The sequence below is a fragment of the Mobula birostris genome, chromosome 7 (assembly GCF_030028105.1).
Source record: "Mobula birostris isolate sMobBir1 chromosome 7, sMobBir1.hap1, whole genome shotgun sequence".
Lineage (NCBI taxonomy): Eukaryota > Metazoa > Chordata > Chondrichthyes > Myliobatiformes > Myliobatidae > Mobula > Mobula birostris.
Genome location: NC_092376.1, coordinates 160,642,330 through 160,669,136, shown reverse-complemented (window position 1 = coordinate 160,669,136; position 26,807 = coordinate 160,642,330). Strand labels below are relative to the sequence as shown.

Sequence of the window (26,807 nt, the reverse complement as noted above, 5' to 3'; positions counted from 1 at the left end):
CACATAAGCAACAACTGTGTAGATTGGACTTCCATTCACAGGTCTATAGAAGAATGAGACACAATCGCATTAAAATATTTAAAATTTTCAGGGAAACTAATGATGAGAAGCTTTTTTGTAGCCTGCAAGTTTTAGAACAGAGAGTAGAGAGAGGGCTGGGGTGATGCATGTTTCAGTACGAGGAGTTGGTTTATTAAGAACATCTTTATTCGGAGGTCCGTGTGTCTTTGCACTTCTCTACTTTAGAGGGCAATGACTGCTTATTCATTAAGTACATGTAATATATTGTTAGACACTGAGAATCAAAGGATCAAGTGGGAAAGTGGCACCAAAGTAAAAAAAATCCCCATAATCGCATTGAATGGTGCAGTAGACTGAAAGGGTTCTGTGTTTACCTCTACTGTCATTTCTAATATTCATAGATTCTTAGTCAATTTTAATCAGTTCCTTCTATGAAAACGGAGGGAAGAAAGCCAGAGATTTGCATGTACATAAGCCTTTCAGATTTCACAATGCATTTTACAGTCATTAAGTATTCTTGAAACTTGGTCACTATGGTCATATTCATATTATGGTGTTTTGCTGGCAAACAATGAAGTCCCAGAAGCAGGAATGTGACCATAATTGGATAACGATGTTGCAGAGGAAGTGTTGGCTAGTAAAACCACTATCCTAAATTGTCAGGTCCTATTTTGAAACTAAGAGTAACCTCAAAGGGACAAGATTCTTCAATTCCAGATGCAGTCAGAACCTCAAGAGAACATGGCTTTGAAGATGTTCTTTGGCTTTAATCACAACAGTTTAAATTAACCTTAGCAACACACATAAAATGCTGGAGGAATTCAGGAGGCCAGGCAGCATCTATGGAAAAAAGTACAGTCGATGTTTCAGGCCAAGACCCTTCAACAGGACTGAAGAAATGTTGCCTGGCCTGCTGAGTTTCACTAGCATTTTCTGTGAGTTACTTGGATTTCCAGCATCTGCAGATTCTCTCTTGTTTAACCTTATATCATTTGCTGAGAGATTGATGTCTCTTCACTTCAAATTGAGCAAATTGTTGGGTGTTACTTAGCTGTTTGGAAGGAGGGAGATAGGATAAAAGACAAAATGGCTTTACACGCTTACATTTAATAAGTCTTGGGTGCATAGTCCATTAAAGTGGCAAAAGTTGATTTGATTCAGAATTCTTAATTCCTGTATTTTTGATTGAGTGGGATCTGTTTTCATCTCTATTCTGTGTATGCACATTAAGGCCAGTGATCCTATTGGATGGAACCATTTGCTGTGGGGAGCTGATGTGTGCTGGAAGCATGAGGGATTGGCATAATTCAATTGCCATTTTCGATCTCCTGTTCTCCAGATGACATCATCTGTTGATAATGCACAGATGAGTATGTGCTTAACGGTAAGGATTACCTTCCAGGCCTATTTAAAAGCATCCATCAGTAACTCTTGGATTCGTTGCTGATTGACTTCGTCTGACTGTTGCAGTAATTGTGAATACATTTTCTGCCTTCCAGGTTTGTTAAAGCCTACAGAATCCGAATCAGTTTTATTATCACTGACATATGTTGTGAAACATTGTTACTTAGCGGTGGCGGTACAGTGTAAAATATAAAAATTGCTATATTACAGAAATAAATAGTGCCAAAGCAGAATAATGAATAGAGTTCATGGGTTCATGGACCATTCAGAAATCTGATGGCAGAGGGGAAGAAGCTGTTCCTGAAACATTGAGTGTGGGTCTTCAGGGTCCTGTACCTCCTCCCTGATGGTAGTAAAGAGAAGAGGAAAGTGCCATGCTGAATGTGCTGCAGGACTTTTTCCCCCTTAATTTCATTGTTTTTTTCATAAACCATTCCTTGGCTGGCATGGGTATAATTATAAGCATTCCTCTTCTAATGCAGCATGGGAATATAAGTCAAGGGCACATAGGGCAGGACAAATTGCCAGAAGAGGGAACAGGAAGAGCAAAAGCACAGTATGAAGCCATATTAGCCCAAGATATTCTAGCAGAAGTTCTCCTACCTGACCCTTAATGAGGAACATTCTGTGCAACATCTGTGCTTCAACAAGGTGTCCTTACCAAAATCCATTAACTGCTGCAGCTACAGTGCATCTTCCGTTTAAGGCTGTAATAAACAGCGCCATTAAATCTCTCACAACATTGGGACATGCTACACAACACAATTATCACAGATTGCACAAAGCAATAATGTTAATTAACAGGGTGCCTAAAGTTGTCTACATCAGAGTTGATTGATTTTTCTGCTTCACAATATCCATACCCAATTTTGGGGGCTTCCAAATTTAATCATTGGTTCCAAGTAAAATAATTGGATGTATATTGGAGAAAAGTATAACTCATCACGAGAAAATTCTGAAAGTGGGCCCTGGATATGATCAGGAAGGAATATGAAAAAGAATTGGAAAGATGCTGTCAGACAAAGTTTCAACAGTAACAGTAGATTTGAGTCTGTGTGTGAGAGAGATTAAGTGCTATTGCATTAGTTTCCCATTATCAGCCTTCTGTAGCAAAACAATAAAGAGCAATGCCATGTTCTTCAACTCCTGGCACACCAAATTTGCAGCAAGCAGGCATGAGTCACAGTCTGCCAGTACTTATTTAAACTTTAGCCATTTAAGTACATTACTTGTTAGTTGACGAAGTTTAATGACATCTTCTGAATAAGGGTATAATAGATTTGATGTCTGATTCAAATTGTTTTTGATAAACATCTTGACTGGTTTACAAGATAGAGCTGGCAGAGGTACATATTGATTTATGCCTGAAACATTGTGACTTGCACCTTTTAACTTGGTTTTCATAGGCAGTATATGGCTCTGTATTCTTTTCCTCCCATCACTTCCTATCTTTTGGTCTTTGGCTATGAACAATACCAGATGTCTTTGAGAATAGCCAGTTGCTTCTTCATGTTGTGTTTCTTAATTAAGGAAACTCAGTATTGCCAGCAACCTGACACAGTCAGTGAAATGACAAGGACACATCTGTAGTTCTGAAAAATGTGCATCGCCAAGGAAATCTATAAGGCATCTCGGGTCACAAAGGACAACACAGCATAGTTAGGCCAATATTGTACAGGACTGATGGTTCTGTAAATGACTGTTTATCACAGGTTTTACTGTCTTGGTATTTTTATTAGGACTGACGTTCTCAGTACTGTCTGACCCTATAATGAGACTACCTTTCTCAGTAATCTCTTAGGGTTATTAATGATGACTGTCAGTAACAGGATTGGCTACTCAGTACCAATTGGGGAGAAATGCATCTTGAGCTGAAGGGCAAAAATGGAAAAGGCGCAGCAATAACTATTTATACTTTTCCCATTTTCATTCTCACTGTGGTCAGCAAAGGACCACCTCCTTGACTGGTGGATGTTCTGGTGGTTAACGTTGCCTCTCATGTCTCGTTTCTGTTTCTCCCCGGAGGAGGAGTTAATCTCCTCAGTTAATACATGTGAAAGTACAGACAGCAGCAAACCTTTATATGCCTAAGGTTGCAGTGACACTGGCTGTTCAATTGAAAGATGTAAGCGACAGCAATGAAGAAAGAATTCTATCACATCATACCTGTGTCTTTTCTGTCTCAAGAATAATCTGCCCAAATCTCAATTTGCTCATTTTCTGTTCTTTGTTTTCATTTCTCAACCCCTGACAAATGTATTTCCAACCTCTGCCTCTATGCAAACATGTACAAAGCTTTCCCAACATCTAATCAGCTTTTGTGTGAAAGTAGCTTTTCTATTTTCTTAATCCTTCATCATCTTGTGACGTGCTGCTTATTATTGATTCAAGAACCACCCGATGAATGTCTTGTTAAGCCCTCCATAATTTCAAAATTCTCAATTAAGTCACTTTCCTTCACTGTTGTAAATCAAAAGTGTTTGAATTTATCAAAGCTGTTTTTATTGCTATTGTTGCAGATGTTTTGCATACTGGCAGGCATGTTATTTGGGAGTTGTGCATCCCTTTTCCAGGAGTATTTCACTGTATGTACAGTAAACGTGTCACTGATATGGCAGCTAGACCTATTGGACAACTGACAACTGATTCTTCCAGCACCACTATAGATTGTCCTTCTCAATCCGGTGGCTAAAAAAAACTTACCGAGAAATGTTACAGCAATTACTGTTGGGAGACAAGCAAACATCAAAATAGCAGATACAAATAAATTGCTGTTTTCAATGTGCCCAGTGCATTTGTGCAAGGAACATAGGCAGTTACAAATTGTTGCTGGTGTAGCTGAAACTACTGAAGAATATACACAGATCTGTCTATTCAATATCAGCTTCTTAACTATTAGTTCTTTGGGTTGATATGTAGATTCTTTCATCAATAAAATAATTTCTTAAAAAACATTTATTCTCTTAAATAATTGTTCTCTCAAGTGTCGACATCTATTTTATATTCACTATACCCTATTGCAGCAGTATTCTCTTCCTTTTACTGAGTACAATTTTCTCTTCAAAAAATAAATTCATCTGTGCCTTCTGTATGGAATATGACATTTCAATTCATACACTGTAATAGTTTAAATTTTGGTTGTGGAGGTAAGAATATGTATTGCTTTGTAAAGGCTCTTATTATTCACTGGTGATTATACTAAATTGACAGGTGAGACTCCAGAATCATGAAAGTGAGTGTTATGCAGATGGCATGTTTACTATAATTCCACTATGTCTGTGGCAACAAAGAAATGAGAGGAGTGGCTGACATTGTCAGTTCCTGAGACTCTTAATACCCCAGACCTGAATAAAAATAGTGAATCTTCAGACGAGTGTATCAACGGATTAATTTTCTTTGCTTTGCATTTTCTTTCAATTCCTATAACTTAAAGCCAGATTAATATTCCAGTAAATGTTAGCAGGGATGGTAGTGGTGGCTATCTAACATGAATAAGGTAATTGAAGAAGAGCATGTGCAACATTCAACTACTTTCAAGGCATTGTGTGGCTTTAAGCTCAGCCTGAATTTAATGAGAGCGAGTGGGCACAGAGCACTAAGTTGATCAATGGCTTTACAAACCTTGGACCTGCCTGCTTGTAGGTTAATCACCTGGGCACGTTGGGAAAGTGGGAACTGAAGAGGTTCCTCCTCACCAGGAGAGCTGTGGTTGTAACATCATATAACGCGCTCAGCTATCTGGAGACAGTAGTTGATGTCTGGGTCAAGAAACATCATCGTTCTGTTAAACATTCATGTAATATAGACCTATGGATATGTTGTGCTTTATTATCTTTCACAGTTTACTGCAATATTTCTACTGATATCTATTTCAATTGAGGACATGGATGGACAAATCCTGCTCAATTTTGTGATTCTCTTTAGTTCAAGTGCTGTAAAGTTAAATAGTCTATTAGGAGTACATAAAATAATTGTCTGATTAGTTATTGCATACTGTAATTTTCATTTCCCTAGTCATACATGCATCTATATCATATTTCAAGCAAACATACACTGTCCAATGTGGTCATTGTTGCTATGTGGGCATGCTATGCTGCTGCTGGATTATGTATTGAAACTGCAGGCCACTGCCAGCACATCCTGAGTTTGTGTTGATTGTTGATGCAAACAGCATATTTCACTGTATGTTCCGATATATGTGTGAAAATAAATGAAACGGAATCACTTCGGCTCATCTCTCAGATGATGAACCAGACTGTCAAACATGAAAATCAGATTCTATTTCCATTTCATCCTTTTTCTTTGAGAGTTCATATCATAAGTATATTTTGTAGCCTGGGAAAAATGCATACTCAGGACAACAAATACTTTTTCGGGTCTTTAATTCCTTTACCTGTTTTAGAAGTTTTGATGCAGAAAGAGGGTATCAAAATAAAAACAACAACATTAATTTTAAAAAACGCCATTCTTGCTGTTACAATCTCAGCTTAATTTCCGACTACACACTTGTTACATAAGCAGTGTGAAAATAAATGAAACAAACTATACAAAACCAATACGATAGTGGGAATTGTAGAAAAATACAAACAACATTAAAATCCCACCAGTCCTGAACCTTATACACAACTTCAAATATATGAAGAAATACATCTCATCTTAATTAAGAGGTATACTCACTTTGGCACACACGTGCTTAACTTCCAAACGTGTATAGGTAGACCCTGAAACGAATTCTCCTCGCTCATGCCTCAAGGTTAACTCATTTACATTAATCAAAGTAAGACAAAAATAAACTTTTACAGAAACTTTTACAATATATTACCTAGTAGTTGGATCACTAGACTGACTAACCTACTTGGATGATAAAGACTTTGCCGAACATCGTATTCCAGTGCTGATACCTTACCCGTGAAAATTTAAAGCATCCATCTGTAAAACATGTCAAATTACCAATATTCTAGAATTACAAACAAGTATAAATGAATTTAAATGGGCATTATCAAATATTATTCACCTTTTCTCACCTTTCGTTTAGCCCTTGATGTTCGTCCTAGATCCTTGTAACTCTTCTTTCTGCTCCACATGTGTATAATGACATCACCATTTTCTCTTAAGCTCACAGGCAGCTATTTTAGCATTACCAAGGTGAATACATAAGTGCACTTTAACAATAAAACAATGATATTCAACAGTCGTCTAGTTATATGTATTTCATTAAAGTTCCAAAAACTTCTGTGCTTTGGCACTGAGAGAGATTGTTCATTATCCTGGTGCTTGATTTTGGTATCTCGGTTAAGTAGGTAACCATTTCAAAGTGATCAGATTTGCCCCCATGCTTAAACAGAGAAAAAAAAATCAAGGTCCATGCAGGTAATTGAAATGATCAATATTTATCAGAAGTCAGTTGAATAAATTTAGTCTGAATTCAATTAAAATAAACATTATTTGACTGGATGTTATTTGTAGAACTTTATGGATTTCTTTTCACTTGAATCTGTCAGCAAGAGAAATAATTCAGAGTAAAATATATTTGGTTAATTGTGCAGGAGATGCTGTTATCTTGCCTTATGTCAGTGCAAAAGGAAGAGGTATGTGAGGAAGTAGGACTATGTACCAGATGTCTGTTCTTTGCTAGTTCACTACGTGAAACAGTATTAAGTAAGTGAATATATGTGGTTTCTATTAGAAGTTCAGTTTTTTAGCCAGTCTCATCAAAAATTATTGAAAAGAATAGGAGGGGAAAAAAACCTTTGAATGAGTTTGTATGCAGCTGGATAAAGTGCTGTCATCTCATTCAATCTACTCTCTTGCAATATCACCTCTTAATAAATGCAAACTGGTAATTCCAGTCTGAGCTAATGGTCTATTAGTAAGGTGCTTTCTATCAGTCAGAGAGATCAGAAGAAACAGTAATGGCTTACAACTGTTTCTTGTGCTTGCCTCAGGTGCACCATTTTTCATGCACATTACACCCAAGGATAAGTTTCAATGTGAGGAGTAGATGCTGGGCAATGAAAACTGAGTTTTGCCTTGATCAGAGGTAAAAATTATCAGGAGGTGCTTTAAATCATTGCACTCGACAGACCCAGTGCCTTTTCAAATGTTCTTCCTGAATAGTTCTATCATTTTTTTTGCTCATATGCCATTACTATTATAAAGAAGGAAAAAACCCATGGCTTGATGGGAGCTTTTTTATCTGTGGGTTGGAAAATGAAAAATGGTTCCACACACACCCAGAAACTCGTAGTGTGTGGTGTCTGGAGTTTAACATTCAATCCTGTATTCATGTTTGATGGTTATGTGTTTTCCTCTTCCTGTATTATTATAGCCTGCAAAGTATGCTCATGGCAAAAGGATTAACTATTCTCGTGACTGGTTTCCACTATGGCTGTAGTGCTCAGACACATTCATCAAATTGTTAATCGGCTTGCAAATCCAGCCACTGTTCTCCAAGAATGAAGTGTGATGTTAACACAATAACTAGAGGAAGTCTTTTTGCCTCGTAAGTTAATAGCAGACAATGCTGGATACACTCAGAAGGTCAGGCAGAATCTGTGGAGGAGAAGTGAGTTAATGTTTTGGGCCAAAGACCTCTCATCACAACCGAGAAAGTACAGAAAGAAGTTAGTCTTAAGCTGCAGAGAGGGAGAATGGATTGTACAAAGAGAAAATCTTGATAGGGTGAGGGCAGAGTTGCCTAGATAATCCCAGTGTTTTTTATTATTTGATTTTAGCCTTGAACTACAGATCAGAGCTATTGATGAACCTAAAGCTAATGCTGGAAACCAACACATCTGGCAGTGTTTGTGGAGAGAGAAAATGTGAGGTAGTATGACAGATGGATAACCATACACAGAACTAGACAACTGACTTGCAGAAAGAAAATATGCGTTACCTGAAATTGCTGAACTTGATGTTCAGTCCTAAAGGTTGCCCTGTGCACGGAGAAAAGATCAGTAGCTATTCTTCCTGTTTACGTTGGACCTTATTGGTACAATGGAGCAAATCACAGTCAAGAAGATGGAGAATGAATCAGAGAGTCAACCGGAAGCTGTATCTGGCACTCCCAATGTGATGTCCTCTATATTGGTGATACCAGGCATAGATTGGGGGACCACTTCATCACGTGCCTTTGCTCCGTTCATAACAAGCAGGATCTCCCAGTAACCACCCATTTAAATCTGACATCCCATTCCCATCCAACATGCCAAACTATGGTCTGTTCTGCTGCCAAGATGATGCCACTCTCAGGTTGGAGGAACATTACCTCATATTCTGTGTGGATAACCTCCAAGTTGTGGCATGAACATTGATTTCTCTCACATCTGGTAATTTCTCACCCCTTCCTTTTCCCTTTTCGTCTGTTCCCTACTCTGGCTCCCTTCTTTCACCTTCTCTTCTGCTCACACGTTCATCTTCTATCTCTGGTGCCGTTTCACCTTAACTTTCCTCTATGGTCTACTGTCCTCTCCTATCAGATCCTTTTCTCTTCACCCCTTCACATCTCCGACCTACTACCTCCCAGTTTTTCACCATCCCTTCTCCCCACCCAACCCACCCATCACCTGCCAGCTTGTACTCCTTCCATCAACTAATTTTAGCTTCTTCCCCCTTTCTTTTCTGTCCTAATGAAGGGCCTTAGTCCAAAACGTTAACTGTTTAAACCTCTCCATTGATGCTGACTGACCTCCTGAGTTCCTCCAGCATTTAAGGTGTGTTGAACAAAAGTATTTTCAAAGAATCTTATCGCTCCAGTCTATATAATTTGATGCACCTCATGAATTAATGCCATCAGTAAACACATTCTTTCATCCAGTGGTTTGAAGTAAAGGGTGACAAACTGCAAGTCAACAATATGATCTTGGAGAATTTCATGGAAGATAAGTTTATCCTCTGTTGAAAGCACTAAGCATACAATATATTAACAAAGGCATTTTGAATTCCATTTTCAAAATTCTGTCCTGTAGTGCATACAAAAGAGAACAAAATTGTACCCTCACATCAACAGCCTTTTTATTCATATTCTCTACATTTGATTTCCCAAGCAATTTACTGATCCACATCTCAAGGTTACATTCAGTTCTGCCCCCTACATTTTTAAATGCAATCTCTCATGAAATGTTCTATGGAATCCATACAGACAACATCTATACAAGTTCCACAGTCCTGTAGAATAGTGGGTTCCTCAACGTCCAAACAAATTAGACAGCAATCCCTTACCCTTTAACCTTCCATCTGCCCTTGAATAGCTCAAACTTGTCCAACTGCCTGGTCTGTCTGTTTCAGATGATGGATTGCAGTAGCATCCACATATGATGTTAAATTGATTGCGCTGTTGTTGCTGAACTTTTCCATCACATTATAATGGTATAAAATTACAGTTAGGCTGGAGGAAAATTAAATTGAATACAAGCTTCCCTGTTATATATGAAAGTTATAATCAGTTTATTATTTTACCTTTTGGAAGTTTAGTTTATTATCTTATTCTTTAGGGGCACAGACATTTCATTGCCAATGCATTTTCATTAGATTTTGATGTATTTTATTTATCACATTTACTTTGAAGCATCCAGTGAAATGCGCCGTTTTTGTTAACAACCAAAAAAAACACAATCTATGGATGTGCTGGTGACAGCCCGCGTGTGTGCCACACATTCCAGTGCCAACATAGCATGTGTAATATGTTCAGTAGAAAAACACAAGCAGCAGCAGCAACAACCGCAAAATAAGCAACTTTCCCACTTTCCCTCCTTCCCACTCACACACACAGACAGGCTTCCAAACCCAGCACAGGCCGGCACTAGGCCACTGATCCTTAGCCCTTCAACCCTTAACTCTCAGACTCCCAGATATCAGGCCTCCAATTTCCAGAGCCTGGCCCAGACTCACAGACATATTGGCATCGGGCTTCAACCTCTAGAGTCGCTGACCCTAGACCTCAGCCTCAGCCCTAGCCCTCATACCTCCTGCCTGCAAGGACATCCAACCCTGAGACTTACCAACTTGGGGGTGTGGTTGTCACCAGCCCTCAACCTCAGGGCCCACCAACATTGGTTCTTAACCCACAGGGATCACCGGTCTTCTTTCTCAGTGGCTGCTGACCTACATCCATCCACAGGAATAGCTGGCCTTCAACTGCAGAACGTTAAGATTATTAAGGGATTGGACACACTGGAGGCAGGAAGCATGTTCCCGCTGATGGGTGAGTCCAGAACCAGAGGCCACAGTTTAAGAATAAGGGGTAGGCCATTTAGAACGGAGTTGAGGAAAAACTTTTTCACCCAGAGCGTGGTGGATATGTGGAATGCTCTGTCCCAGAAGGCAGCAGAGGCCAAGTCTCTGGATGCTTTCAGGAAAGAAATGGCTAGAGCTCTTACAGATAGTGGAATCAAAGGTTATGGGGATAAGGCAGAAACTGGATACTGATTGTGGATGATCAGCCATGATCACAGTGAATGGCGGTGCTGGTTCGAAGGGCTGAATGGCCTTCTCCTGCACCTATTGCCTATTGCCTATTGTTAAGATCTAAAGTAATTTGGGAAAGAATTACTGCATAGGGAGATGAAGTATATTCTTTAACCCAGAGGATGATTTAAAAAGGCCTGAAAGGGTAACAAAGGGAAAAATCCCTTGTCACATTTAACAAAGCAAATCATTTAAATGGTATTGACCTGAAATGTCAACTGTCCATTTCTCTACACAGATGCTGCCTGACCTGCTGAGTTCCTCCAACAGTTACTCCAGATTCCAGCATCTGAAATCTCTTGTGTGCCCACATTAAAATAAGTTGGAAAGGTGTTTGAAGAGCCATTACTTTGAGGCCAGAGCTAGACAATGGGATAGGCCAGGATGTCCTTTTCATGTCAATTCATTCATAATAGGCTGAACTATTTCCTACTGCATTACATGTTTAATCATAAATAAATGTATTTATTATTATTATTATTAAATTTATACATGGCTGTAATAAATGTGTTACATTTTAAACAGAATCTGAGTATTCTGCTTCAAAGCTTGGATCGAAATCTTTTGACAGCTTGATAATCATTATCGCACAGTTTTGGTTAACCCAAGCTCATTAGCAAAATCTTTCCCAAAGAACTCATTTGAAATAAATCGTTCTGAAGGCTTCACCTTCATAGTTTAAACAATGATATTGGAAACTAGTTTTCACCTTCTTTTGACATACTAAACATGTATTGAGAATAACACAAATGATCAGTTGGAGCCCCTGAAAATGCATCTTTGAAATTAGGCAGAAATATAGCATACTGTTCTGCACACAGGATCACGAATCATCATGGGACCTGTGCAGTTCCCATGCAGAGCTCCAGGAAGAGCTTGCGATGCTTGTATCATTGAAATGCTGATTGCTGGGGAGTGCTCCAGAACTTAAAGTAACCCCAGAGCAGCGATTGAACAGCTGGATAAAGTACTGCCATGGAGTTGAGGAAAAAAATGCTGGGAGGAGAAGGGGTTATTAGCGCAGTTAATAACATTATTCTGTGTCTGAGCACTATCCATGTGATGAGCTGCCTCAATTGACCCCCATGCTGTCAGATGACGACATGTCCCACGCCACCGTGAGGTGCAGCCGGTAGTCACAGCAGGCAGTTCAGACTGGATCTGCAGACAGCGGATGCAGATGTCAATGCATCCTGTGATCAAACATGCCTTTGCAAAACTAAACATGTAAACTACAAAATTAGAGTTACCCTGTAGAAGTGAGAACCATTCAGTGCCAGGAATGTAAAATCTCAAGTAACCCTAAACTGGTAATGCTGGCCCTTTACATTTTCCAATATCAACGCATCGTTTTAGTCCATTGCAGGAATAGTGTGTCAGGATTATGATAGCATCTCTGTAAATTATTTATGCGTTTTATAATACATCCCAACCTTGAACCACATGACCCATCACAAAATGCTAGAATAACAAATTTTGTCAGATCAAAACAAGATACAAATCAAAGCAGTAAAAACGCCATATTTTTTAAATTATGGTTTCACAATATTTGACATTTCCTAAATGCAAAGTGATTTTTTCTGGTGTAGATTTATTAGGTTATATTAAAACTGTGTTTACTTTAATTATTATTGGAAACCAAATTTTGAATTTAAGATGGAATCAGCATTCACTGCTGGGATCAGCAAGGTACCTGGGACAATCAATTCAGAAAACCACCAGACTACCAATTGTTGTTCACTTATAGCTACTGGGGACTGGATATTATAGAAGAGGAGGCATCCAGAAACTCAGTCACATAAGAAGCATGTTAAACCACATGAAACCAAGGAAGTAACACACGGATCCCTGGGGATCACTGACAAAAAGACAATTTAAGGTTTTGTGCTATTAAAATTGTTTCTGGCTTTTCAGCTGTTTTAATAAAAACGGGCTTTATGTATTTCCAAGGATCCTTGAAGACAGAGTTTGATCAAAAAATAAGAGAAAAAAATCACCAAGATAATGTTGTCTTACAATAACAAAAATGCCCTCTTGCTATGTTTCTGACTGGGGCTAGAACGATAACGGCTCCTGCAATTCTCAAGAGATTGGATGGAAAGTATTTGAATTCCTCAGCTGAACACTGACTAAGTTAGTAAGCAACCTCCAGAATGAAGCATATTTCAGAGTCTATTTACCAACCAGCACACAGGTAAATGTAGCAGCATTCAGCTCCTTATCATTTAGTCTCATCAAAATCATTTCAGAAGTGCGTACGAATTTAGATATTTAACACACTTGTCCAATGTAGCATCATTACTGTGTGTAACAGCATATATCATATATTACTTTTGTCTCCTCAGGTACTGCATCAATCTGGAGATCCACTTTAATCTGATTCAATTATCTGGCAGACTTTGGACAGTGCAAAGAGCCTGATAATTATATAGTATGATGTATTATCACATCAAGTAACTGACAACACAAGCATGATCACATATATCTTTGCATTATAATAATTTGAAAACCCTTTGTAGTTTTGCTTTTAATTTTAAGAGCTTGTTTCATGGTTTGACTTTACAAACAATAAAGATGCAGTTGCATTTGGTGGGGGGACGGACTGGCGTGGGTATGATTTTAGGACAAATGAGAGGTGGTATTCTCAGGTAGGAGTTGCAGAGACTTGGGGGAGCACACTCAGTGATTTGGGAGCAGCTTCTTCCCCTCTGCCATCCAATTCCTGGCTGGATGTTGAGTCTTTGGACACTACCTCACTTTTTTTTTAGTATACAGTATTTCTGTTTTTGCACTTTTTAAAAAAATCTATTCAGTATACATAATTGATTTACTTATTTATTTATTATTTTTGTAAATTTTATTTTTTTCTCTGCTAGGTTATGTATTGCATTGAACCGCTGCTGCTAAGTTAACACATTTCACATCACGTGCCGGTGATAATAAACCTGATTCTCATTCTGATTCAGGTTTACATCTCAGCTAGCCTCAGGCCAGAGAATTCAAGGAAGTGATGGGCGACATTCTGGAGCACATCAACTTTACAAAAGGAGGTGGTGTTAGAGGTACTGAAATGCACTAAGGTGGACAAAGATTGGATTTATTTGTCTCATGCATTAGAATGTCGAAACATACAGAAAAATGTATTGTTTGTGTCAGTAACCAACACAGTCTGAGGGTGTGCTGAGGGCAGCCTGCAAGTGTTGACTTGCTTGCCCACAGCTTAGTAACCAACCTGTCTTTGGAATCTGGGAAAAAACTGGAACACCTGGAGGAAAACCACACTGTCAAAGGGAAAATGTTCAGATCACGTACAGAGAGTAGCAGGTATTAATCTCCGATTCCTACCATTGTAAAATGTTGCACTAGTCAATATGAAATTCCTGGGGGTGGGGTGCGGGGGGGAGGTACCAGAATATTGGGGGGAGGGAGTTTAGCTAGTATCACAAACAAGGAAAATCTGCAGATGCTGGAAATCAAAGCAACACACACAAAATGCAGAAGGTACTCAGCAGGCCAGGCAGCATCTATGGAAAAGAGTAAACAGTCGCTATTTTGTAGTCTCAGCCTGAAACATTGACTGTTTACTTTTTTCCATAGATGCTGCCTGTCCTGCTGAGTTCCTCCAGCATTCTGTGTGTGTTGGTTTTATGTAATGTCCTTCATTTAAGAAGGACAGCAAAGACAAACTGGGAAACTGCGGGCTAATGAGCCTTACATCGATGGTTCCAAAGTTATTGGAAGAAATTTTGTGAGACTAAATTTATTTGCATTTGGGAGGGCAGTGATGTGGCTTTGTGCATGGGAAGTCATGTCTCACAACTGGGTTGAATTTTTTGTTAATGTGTCCATGTTTATTGATGAGGGGAGGACAGTAGATGTTGTTTAAGTGGATTTTAGCAAGGTCCTTGTTAAAGTCCTACATGATAGACTTGTCTGGAATGTCAGAGCACATGCGATCCAGGGTAATCTCATAAACTGGATACAAAACTAGCTTGCTAATAGGACATAGAGGGAAGTAGCAGAGGTTTGTTTTGAAAACTGGGGGGAGTCTATGGATCAGGGATCATTGATGGGTTCTCTGTTATTTGTCATATACTGTATCATGTAGGTGGCATAATTAATCCTTTTGCAAATGATTCCAAAATTGGTGATAGAGTGGGCAGTGAAGTAGGTTATCTCAGGATACAACATTGTCGAGGTCAGGTGGGAAAGTGGAAAAAGGAATGTCAGATGGAAGATAACTCAGACAAGTGCAAGATGTTGCTTTGTGGGTGTTAAACCTGGGTACATAGTGAATGGCAAGGCCAGGACGAGTATTGTTAAACAGACAGAACTTGGGGTACAAGTGCTTAGTTCCCTAAGAGTGGCAACACATATTGGCAGATGTGTAAAGAAGGTGAATGGCGTGCTCACCTTCATCAGCTGAGAATAAGAGTTGTACAAAATATTAGTTGGACTGCACTTGGAGTTTGATGTGTATAGTTCTGGTTGCCACACGCTGGAGAGATGGGATTAATTTAGAGAGAGTGCAGAAGCGCTTGCCAAAGGCTTTGCCTGCATATGAAGAGGCATTGGATAGGCTAGGTGTGTTTTCTTATGAACTAAGGAGGGTGATGGGTGACGAGATAAAGGTATATAAAATTACGAGCGGCATAGACAGGGTAGACAGCCAAGAGTCTTATTCATATGGTACAGGTGTGTAAAGTTAGAGGATGTAAGCTTAAAGTTGCAGAGCATTGGTGTAAGCTTTGAGGGAGAAAGTTTAAAGGTATCTGAAGGGTAAATTAGATAGTAGTTGGTGTTTGCCAAAGGAGGTGTTGGTGGTAAGAATATTAACATTACTTAAGGAAGTCTTAGACAGGTATTTGGGTGAGTAGGGTTAAGAAGATATGAAATTATTGTGGAAAGGTGGCACTGGTATAAATGGGCATGCTGTTTAGCATGGAAGTGGGCATCCAATATTTGCATGGTGTCCATGCTATACAACTCAATTCAACGGCATTGTGGGACCACTTATGAACTATTTTGCTGATGATTTGGAACCACATTGTTCTTAATCCTGATGCAAAAGGATCATGAGATTACTGTTATATTTTTTGATTCAGTATCTCTATAAATGTTTCAGAGAATCATTCTGTCACATGTGCTGAGTAAAATCCAGTTTTAATTCATGATGTATGCTAAGTTAACTAAACCTCTGCTGCCTGGAGGTAAAGGCACAAAACTTGGTTTCATTGACATTGAATTATCTATTAATTGACTCTTATTGGAAGCATATCTCTGTGTGCATAATTTCAGTGAAGAAAGGTTTGCATTTGGCCATGTTTTCTCTTTGAGTTATATAACCTAGAATACATACTCTTCAGGCTTGCAAACAATGGGAGCGATATTGGAGAGAAACTAGCTTTTATGAGCTGAACTTCAGCAAGAATCAAGGGCTTTAGATTTCTGTCCTCCTATTGGAAGCAGGGTGGAGAAGCAAGTAGAAACCATACCATGAGAGATGTTTCCACCTCAGAACATGTGCCTGACAGACTACTGATAAGAATCCCCCCCCTGCCCACAAAAGAGACAAATATAATGTAGATAAAGAAATGACAACTAAGGCAATGGAGAGGTTCAAAAAAAATAGGCAAGTGTATTTTTTGGAAGTATCAGATATGATGGAATCTTTCAAGTTTTGGGGTGTTGGCTATTATAGGGAAATAAAGATGTTTACTATTCAAGCCAATGAGGTGAAGGCTTGTCATTGTTATCCTGCTGCGGTACATCATGAACAGGTGGCTTACAATCATTTGCTTTGTGGAGAGGATTGGACTGAGGAAGGTGCTGTATGCTGGTATTTGCTACAGCATTGCATTATTTATTCCTTGTTGCATTTTGAGAATTATTTATGAGTCATGTTATAAGATTATTTCTGAGTTTCCCATATTATCTCAAAATGGTTGTCCTCTATCTTGACAACAGCTTTGCCATGCAGATGCTTGATCTTAGAACAAAATGGCAACATGTCTTTTATGAGAGCATCATGCTGATATCCGGTCAAAGACCAATAGGCCATATTTTCTCAAGGATTCCATTCCTAATATAGAACAGGAAAGTGACCGTAAATGATTAGTTCACTGACATAGATCTGGTCTAAGTCCAGGCATGTGAAGAGAAAGAATCTGTGTACTTGATTCAGTGCACTTCACTGGCTTTCAATTATCAAGTGGAATTCTTGGCCTTGGGTAAAGGGTAAGTATGATAATTTCAGTTATTTTTCGCTACATACCGTATTTCAATATTTTAATCATTTTGTATTACTTAATGTGCTCTAAATTGCATTTTATTCATAAAATGGTTCAATGCTTTTGTTAAGACAATCTTAATAGTTTTAAAATGTCCCTGAATTTTGGCAATATTCCTAATCAGAATCTAGCAGCTTTGGCAGGCATCAAAGGCAAGTTCTCAAGGTTAACTCCTGTCAGAGTCAGGGTCAATGCTGGAAGCCATCTGAGGCCCACTTTTGCTTAGGTCCACTAGGTGCCTTGCTGATCTGCTCTTCCAGCCAGGTAGGTTATGAGATCATGGGTGCTTGGCCAAGGAAAGATTGGGAAGCCCAAATCAGCCCTTCATCTTCCTGGTAATAGGGAATTAATAAACAATTCAAAGTCAGTTAACAACAAGCTAAATAAAAACTTGCAACTTCCAGTGAGTTCTTGTCTATCTGCACAATTTCACTTCCTCCTCCCAAAAAATAAGTGTTTGCTGTAAATGTGCTTCATACGTTACTGTGGTGTTAGAGAAAGGGTATTCTATGTATTTTTTTTCATGAAAAGGAACCATCAATAATTGAGATACAGCAGAGATAGTGTCTTGTGGTTAGCTGTCACTGTAAATAGGTAGGCAATAGTAACATCTTGTTTAATTCCTCAAGTGTGATACTAGAAGAGGCTGCTTCCTTCATCATGCCAAAAGGCTTACCAAACATTATACTTAATAAATGGAAATATAGTAAATAAGAAGCAGTGACTAGTTTTATGCAGTGTAATTGTTGAATTGTACAGCCAGGTACTTCTGATATATCATGATATGCAAAGACATACCCAGAAATTGCCATTGTTTGGCAAGATGAGCAGCTCATCATCTGATTCTACTTAGTCTTGTGTTATCAGTATATTAGTAAGGAAGTGACTGTGACCTACAGTAAAATTGACAAGCTCAGATTGTTTGGGTCTCAAAAGTTAGTACTGTGAGTGTGTGCAAAACCAGCATCCAGTCAGATGCTTCACTGATCAAATACAAGATGAGAACATAATTTTGTTTGTAGCTCTCCAACAATGGATTTTAAACTGATGAGAGAGACCAAATGTCTCTTTTATAGAGCTCCTCTGGCTTTCTGTTGTGACAAACTTCTAAAAGGCCAGTGATTAAACTTACCTGTGTGTCACACCTTATAGAAATATTGCAGTAATTCAAGGGCAGAGCTGTAGGTTTTCACTGGGGCATTCCACCAGCTTCCTGAGTGGCTGCCAGATCTGGTTGTTAATAATGGTTCTGTGATCATTTTGTTTGATTGGGATCATTTTGTTTGATTCTTCTTGCACCTAATGTGCAAGTCAGGGCGGCAAATACAAGATACAGGTGATGGTTAAAATCAATACATTTCTAAATTTCTATTGGTCCTTTTGGACCTTTTTGAGACTTTTGTTGCCTCTTTGACCATTATTTGACTATATTTGCATTGGTATGGGTTTATTATTGTGACATGTACCGAGATACAATGAAAAGCTCGTCTTGCATACTGTATATACAATTCAAATCATTGCACAGTGTATTGGGCTAGAATAAGGTTAAACAATAAAAATACAGCACAAAGTGTGAAAGTTACTGAAAGAGTGCAGCACAGGTAAATGACAAAATCCAAGTCCAAGGGCGACACGGTAGTGTAGTGGTTAACACAATGCTTCACAGGTTTAATTCCCGCCGCTGCCTGTAAGGAGATTGTACGTTCTCCCCATGACAGCTTGGGTTTCCTCCGGGTGCTCCAGTTTCCTCTCACAGATCAAAGACATACTGGTTGGTAGGTTAATTGGTTCCTGTAAATTATCCTGTGATTAGCCTAGGATTAAGTTGGGCGTTGCTGGATGGCGTAGCTCACAGCTCGAATGGGCCTGCTCCACGCTGTATCGCAATAAATAAATAAATAAATAATATAATGAGATAGATTGTGAGGCCGAGAATCCAACTTATTTTTCAAGAGCTCCGTTCTGATGGAAACTGATCTTGAGTCTGGTGGTTCGTGTTTTCAAGCTTTTGTACCTTCTGCCCGATGGGAAAGGCAAAAATCGAGAATGTCCAGGGTGGGTGAGGTCTGTGATTATGCTGGCTGCTTTACCAAGGCAGTGAGAAGTGTGGACAGTGTCCGTAGAGGGGATGATGGTTCCCGTGTTGTGCTGGGGTGTGTCCATGAATCTCTGCAGCTTCTTGCAGTCATGATCGGAGCAGTTGCTCTTCCCATCTGTTATACATCCAGACAGAATGCTTTCTCAGGTGCAGCAATAAAGAATTGTTAAGGCTCGACAATATAGAGTGAGACCAGTGTTCAGGCGTGTCCTCCACAGTGGGCTTCATTGCCTTTTTTTGTGTGTGAAGAATCTCACTCTAAGATTTCAAATGAATGTTTCTACAAGTTTCTTCGGAGTCAAGCATTCCTTGTTCCTTAGCACTGGTGCCGGGTGACTCCCCCTGTGCAGAATCCTCCAGTCTACACAGTGCCATGCCTCCTATTCTTCTCTTACTTACCTGTGGTATGAGAAAGATGCGAGGAAATGGGAGGGGAAGTAATCTCGAGGCCAGCAGAAGAAGTGGAGCATTGTAAAGAGAAATGGAATAGCAGGCTGCAGTACCAAAAAGAAAAAAGACAAACAGACAGGCAAATAAAAATACAGGCAATTAATACATGAGGCCGTGGAGGACATATTGCCCTGAAAGCAGTATTGAGTTCTGAGGACCGATAGAGGAGAGATATACCTGGGCAAGTGGGCTCCTACCAGAGCCAAAATCATCAGATTATTGGTGAGAGCAGAACAGCCATGAGAGCCATGCTTAAAAAGGACACAGTATTTAAGGGAGGCAACACGTCTTTAATGGGTTAAAGATGTGATTCCTGGATAGTGTGTTCTAGCCCGAGTACAAGGGCTGAGGAAGTTACCGAGCAGCTGCTGAACATTGAAGAAGGGAGGGTGAACGGCTGCAGGCCATAAGCCATGTCAACACCAGCGAGGTTGGTGTAGAAGGGATATGGTCAGAAAAGAAGATTTTAAAGAATAGAGCCTAAATTGTATGTTATCAAAGGTAGGAAAAGTCAAAGTCGAGTTCATTGTCATATGTAGAAATATGAGTATACACAATGAAAAGCCTTCTTGCAGCAGCACCACTGGCACCAAGCATCATGTTAGCAGCATTCACAATAAAAGGCATAAATTATGCACAACTTCAACAAGGACAAATACTCTACAACTCATCCTCCCAGTATTATTTATTTACTTATGTATTTATTATTTCAGTGCAAAGTGATCATAGCGTTTATAGTGTTGCTAAACTGCAGTGAATGGGGTTTTGTTGGTTGGGTCGAGAACCAAATGGTTGAAGGGTAGTAGCTGTCCTTCAGTTGGGTAGTGTGGGATGTCAGGCTTCTGTAGCTTCTGCTTGATGGCAGTACCAAATGATGGTATGGCCAGCTGCTGGGAATCTTTGATGTTGCATGTTGCCTTCTTGAGGCAGAACCTCTAGCTGATTCTACCACTGGTAACGAGGGATGTCCCCAGGACATAATGATTAGAGTCCACTACTCAAAGTTCAAAATAAATTTACTCTCAAAGTACATATACTAAATGTATCCATATATAACCCCGAGATTCATTTTCTTTCAGGCATACTCTCTGCAGCTTCTAATATTCCTGTGCATTTGAATTGCCATATAATAGAATGATGCAACCAGTCAGGATACTCCAGATTACTGGGAGAGTTACTTGCCATTGAATATAGAAATATAAGAAGGATAGCCCATAATAATATGTCAGAAGAGAAGTTGCAGGAGGGGCTGTGCTTCATTTGATGGACCATTAGGAGAGGCGTCACTGTAAAGGCCTGATGGGTATCAGAATCAGAATCAGGTTTATTATCACCTGCATGTGTTGTCATCTTTGTTAACTTAGCAGCAGCAGTACAATGCAATACTTGAGAATATGAAATGAAATACATAAATCAATCAATTGCAGTGTGTGTGTGTATGTGTGTGTGTATATAGACACACACAAACATATAAAACAGATTAAAAATCATGCATAACAGAAATAATAGAAAAAAGTGAGGTGGTGTTCATGGGTTCAATATCCATTTAGAAATCGGATGGCAAGGGAGTAGAAGCTGTTCCAGAATTGCTGAGAGTGTGCTATCAAGCTTCTGTACCTCCTTCCTGATGGTAATAATGAGAAGAAGGCATGTCTTGGTGATAGGGGACCTTAGTAGTGGATGCCACCTTTCTGAGGCAGTGTTCCTTGAAGATGTCTTGGATACTATGGAAGCTAGTACCCTAAATGGAGCTGACTAATCTTACAACTTTCTGTAGTGTCTTTCGGTCCAGTGCAGGAGCCCTCCCTTACCAGACAGTGATGCAGCCTGTCAGAATACCTTCCACCGTACATCTATATAAGTTTTTAAGTGTCTTAGGTGACAAATCAGATCTCTTTAAACTTTTAATGAAATATAGCCACTGTCTTGCCTCCCTTGTAGCTGCATCAATATGTCAGGACCAGGTTAGATCCTCAGAGATCTTGACACCCAGGAACTTGAAATTGCTCACTGGGTGAACAAAGTTGGGACTAATGTCCCTTTTAAGGAAGGCTTGCTAAAACTGGAAAAAGATTAAACTAGTTTAGAAGTGAAATAGGTAGAAAGTGGCAACAATAAAGAGGAGAAAAAGAGGTGCAAAAAAGATTGAAAGATCAAAAGCCCCAGAAGAAATGGAAAGCTGGCAAACTGGTGGTGAGTATACAGACATCTCAGATTAAGTTTATGAAGCATGTATTTGAACACAAAAGGGTATCAAACATGATTGAAGAGTTGCAGACATAATTAACCATGTGGAATTGCAAGAATTGTATTTGTAACATAGTCTTGGCTGAACATATATTCCTGAATTCAAGGTGTTCAGGAAAGATAGGGAAGGGAAGAAAAGAGACAGAGTGACACTATTGATTAAAGAGAATAGTGCATTGCTGAAGAGAGAGGATGTCTAGAATAATCAAGGACAGAATACATCTGTTAGGAGTAAAGAAGCAGTGGATGTGCAGTTAATACTACTAGTGCTACTCACATGCTCGCAACTTGGCAGGAATTATATTGAGGAACAAATTTGCAAAGGAATTGTCGTGATAATGCGGATTTCAATTATCTAAGTATTACAATTTAGTTAATTATAACAAACATCATAAGATTTGGAATGACTTTCAAACACCATATAGACCACTGCCAGAAAAAATGGTCATTTGGAGAAAAGCCAGTTTTAAAGGGATGAGAAAAGATCTGGCCTGGATAAATTCAAGCATAAGTTCGACGGGCATAGCTATCATGGAGATGTTTCAATCACAATGCAAGTGATTCTCTGGAAGGAGGGTAGAGAATGTATAGCCAGAGCTCATGAATGACCAGAATGTTGGAACATACAATGGAGCAAAAGAAAAGGGCATTTTTGCAGTTTTCAACACATAAGAATGAAGCTGAATATGGAAAAAAATAAAATATGGAAACAACAGGAGCAAAGAAAGATCATGTGTGAAGATCACTGCAAGCATAGAAGGGAATCCAAAAACATTCTATTGACAGGTGAATAGGAAAGGCTTATAAGCAGAAGAGTGGGGACAAACAGAAATCAAGAAAGGAATGCTATTCATGGAGGTTGAGTAGGAAATAGAGGTTTGATATAAATGAGCTCTTTTACATTTGACAGCTTAACATGAATCATGGCTGTGCCCATAACTTTATATCAATGACATGGAAGATGGCACCACCATCACATAAAAATAAATAAATCAATAATAAATCAATAAATAAATACATCAAAAATAAATCAGACAGTAAGTTATGAAGACCACATAAGGAGGCCAGAGTAGAAAAGGTATTGGTTAAGCCCATGGACATAGATCAGACCAAAACATGTCATGTAGAAATATGAAATTTTCCATTTGGCAGAAAAAAGAAGCAAATTATCTAATTGATGAGCTCCAAGGTGCCAAGGGATTAGAGTGTAGAGTGTCTTTGTGCATGATTTATAAAAACTAATATAAAGCAAGTAATTTGGAAAGCTAAGAGAATGTTATTGCTTTTTGCTCGGGGAATTAAATAAGGAAGTATGGAGGTTGCGCTTCAGCTCTACAGGGCATTGTCAAGACCACATCTGGAGATTCGCAATCAGAACAGATCTCCTTATTTAAGAAAGGATGTTAGTGCATTAGAAGCAGTTCAGAGGTTTATTCAAATAACACTTGGAAATAGGCCAGTTGTCACAATTGGGCTGGGTAGATTTATATCTGCTGATAGTTAGAAGTGGAAGAGACCAAATGACAAAAGCATAGTAGGTCCTGATGGAGTGTACATGGAGAGGGTGTCTTCTCTTTACGGCAATAGCACTTGAGGTCACAGTTCAGAAAGGTGGTTGGGGGGTGCGTGCGGTCAGCCTTTTAAGACTGCAATCAGACTTTGTTTTTCTAAGTGAGCCATGATTCGAAAGATTAGAAAGTGAGTCTCTTATCAGAAAGGCTAGCTCTGTTGTAGAAGTCAAGCTGGACATACTAGAGGTTGTGGTTGAACAAAGGACCCTGTGCAAAATTCTGGCAATTCTGGACAATGTTTCTCACCCTCTGCTTGCCACCTTGGCTGAACAGAGGAGCAATTCCAGTCATAGACTAAGGCAACAGCGCTGCTCCAAGGAGTACTTTATGAGGTCATTCTTGCCCTCAGCCATTAGGCTGTATAAAGAGTCAATCAGTTACCAGAGAGCTGTTTAAGCTCTGTTTAACACACACTGTTATCACAGACACACTTGCCAATACAGTGCAATACTACCATCACTTTTTATCTGGACAGTGTGAATGTGCACCCATTACTGTATAATATTATGGTAATTCTTGCACTACCAGCTTATCAGTGTGAATGGAAATCCTGTGAATCTTGTACATCTTATTTTTAAAGTAACATTTTTTTTAATTCTTTCTTTCTTCTCTTCTAATATTTGTATACCTGCACACTTGTAATGCTACCATGACACTAGTTTCCTTTGGGATCAATAAAGTATCTATCTATCTATCAGCCTTTAGAATTTTCCTTCTCAAAGGACAGTAAAGCAGAACTTTTGAATATTTTTAGGGCAGTAGTTGATGGATCCTTGATAATCAAGGTGTGAGACGGAGGAGATGTGAATGTGGGCTTGAGGTTTCCAAAAGGTCAACATGATCTAATTTAATGGCAGAAAAGACTCAGGAGACTGAATCACATATGAATGTCCTGCCTACACACTTCAATCATTGACTAGCTTTTCAGCAGAACACTCTGCCCATTTGTGCTGGCTGGCTTGCTTTTTTCCCCATCAAATGATGATGTTTCTGTTTCTCATTTATCATGCACTTCACATGTGCTTCAAATACAGCATCTGATGGTGAAGAAACCCACAGTGCAACTCCAGTTTATGATGTGCATGTTTCCTTGAAAAGACACTGAAACTACTTTTCCCTCTCAATGCCTCAGGATTGATGTAATGTTGAATCCTAATCATTCATTTGGTGTCATTACAGAAAATCACCTTGGCTACCTATAAATTATAAATTTTAGGAAGAAATTGCATTAACTAGGATTAATAAACTGTTGCCACCTAAAGCTTGCTTCAATGCTTTCAAGAATTAAAATTCTTTTTCCGTATTGGGCCTGAGGTTTTCTCTTCACATAGAGAAATGTGTAACTGGGGAAAAGGTTGGATTAATGATAAATGCTATTTGGGACTGGTATGCATTCATGGAGCCAATTGATCTTTTTTCTTCTCTTCCCTCCAACCAAGTGGCATGAGCACTTTAGCTGAAAACAAGTGGATATTTGGGTATGGAGTTTAATACATCTGGACATGCTACAGGGTGAAATATGTTATGGAAAGGACTATTATCATGAAGTCTAAGGTAACATAACTGTTGCAGAATATCTGCTATTTTATTTCCCATTCTATCTCAAAATAATTAATGCTCATGTTTCAGAGAGACCCGAAAGATGTCAACATTTTCTTTCAAAAAGGCTAATGCAATTATCTAGTGAGTAGCAGAAACTTTTCTGACACTGTAAATAGTTTACATTATTTTGTGGAATACATTTTTACAATGATCATTTCAGTGCTCAAAGTGTGTAAGTATTACAAACTTGTTATTGGTTGGGTTGAGTTGCTGTCTGAAATTACCACGATTGAAGAACAATTCAACCTAGCTATCAACCACACGAGCTAGAACTTTTCTGAATTATTTCCAAACTTGTTACTGTATTTCATAGCGGAGTTAAGGTTTACCGCATTGAATTCTACTATTCTTGAAAAACTTAATTGTCAGATGCAGCTTTTATAAAGCTTCTTAATTGTTCAACAGTGCATAACCTCTACCTATTGTCACATTGTCACCAGAAAATCTTTTAAATCTCAGTTTACTTCAATTTTTAATTGGAGATTAGTGTCTTCCAGGTTGTGATGAGCTTTAGCTAAACCTGCATGTGATTTCTCCCCACTATAGTCAACCAGTTGAGTGTTGGAACATGAAGGATGAAGATGACATTGGCAGGTGACCTTGAAACAGGAAGAAGTTAGTTCAAGCATGTCTGGTTATAAAAAGGAGTGAAACAAAGAGGACAAGTCGCTTGTAGGAAAGTGGTAATAAAATGCCTACATTGATATCGAGCAGTGCAGCCTTGTTAATGTACTGGTGTGTGGTTCACGATATCCTATCCCAATTAAAATGACAATTTTTGATTGAAACTTTCAACTAAGTCTCTGAATTCACTGAAGGGAGACTAAATGAATGTCAGTTTAATTCTCCATCTCACTTCCCCTCTCCATGTTTGGCCACCTTAGCCATCCCAATGTAAGCTTGAGAAACAGTAGTAGCTCTCTTCTGACTGACACACTGCTACCATCGAGAAGGAGGTAAAGTAGCCTTAGTTTGCACACCATCAGGTTCGGGAACAGTTATTACCCTTCAACCATCAGTCTCCTAAACCAGCATAGATAACTTCACTCACCTCACCACTGAACTGATTTTTAGCACATGACTCTTTCTAGTACTCTACAACTCATGTTCTCAATATGTTTTGTTATTCATTTATTTATTAATATTTGCCTTTGTATTATATTTGTACAGTTTGTCTTCTGCACATTGGTTATTCGTCTTCGTGTGTCGTCTTTCATTGATTCTATTATATTATTTGTATCTACTGTAAATGCCTGCAAGAAAATTAATCTCAGGATAGTATATGGTGACATATACATACTTTGATAATAAAATTTATTTTGAACTTACAACTTTAAACATTGTAGCCTTCAAGGCTCAGCATTTAATTCTCCATTTTCAGATAATCTGTCAGTCCAGTTTTGCAACTCCTATTCCCAGCTTTCAGTTACCTCTCTGTTCTCATCTGGTATCGAAAATTTAATTTATATCCTCCTATTTATACAATCCCCAAATGCACCTGTGCTACCTTCGCTTTCCAACATCACCATCATTTCTGCTATCTCTGCTCTCCTGGCCTCTGCCCTATCAGAAGCCTTCCCTTGTGTTCTCCATGCCCTTTCCCCCTTCTCCTTTATTTGGAAATTAAATTGCTTTCATTTCAATTTTTTCCCAGGTCAT

General features: G+C 38.9%; 1 long non-coding RNA gene across 1 annotated transcript; it reads left to right on the top strand.

Moving 5' to 3' along the window:
- The first annotated feature begins 17,044 nt into the window (after positions 1-17,044).
- LOC140200541 (uncharacterized) lies at positions 17,045-25,826 on the top strand. The gene is made up of 3 exons (XR_011886659.1): positions 17,045-17,127; positions 24,986-25,100; positions 25,695-25,826. It is a non-coding gene; the product is annotated as an uncharacterized lncRNA (long non-coding RNA).
- The last annotated feature ends 981 nt before the right edge of the window (positions 25,827-26,807 follow it).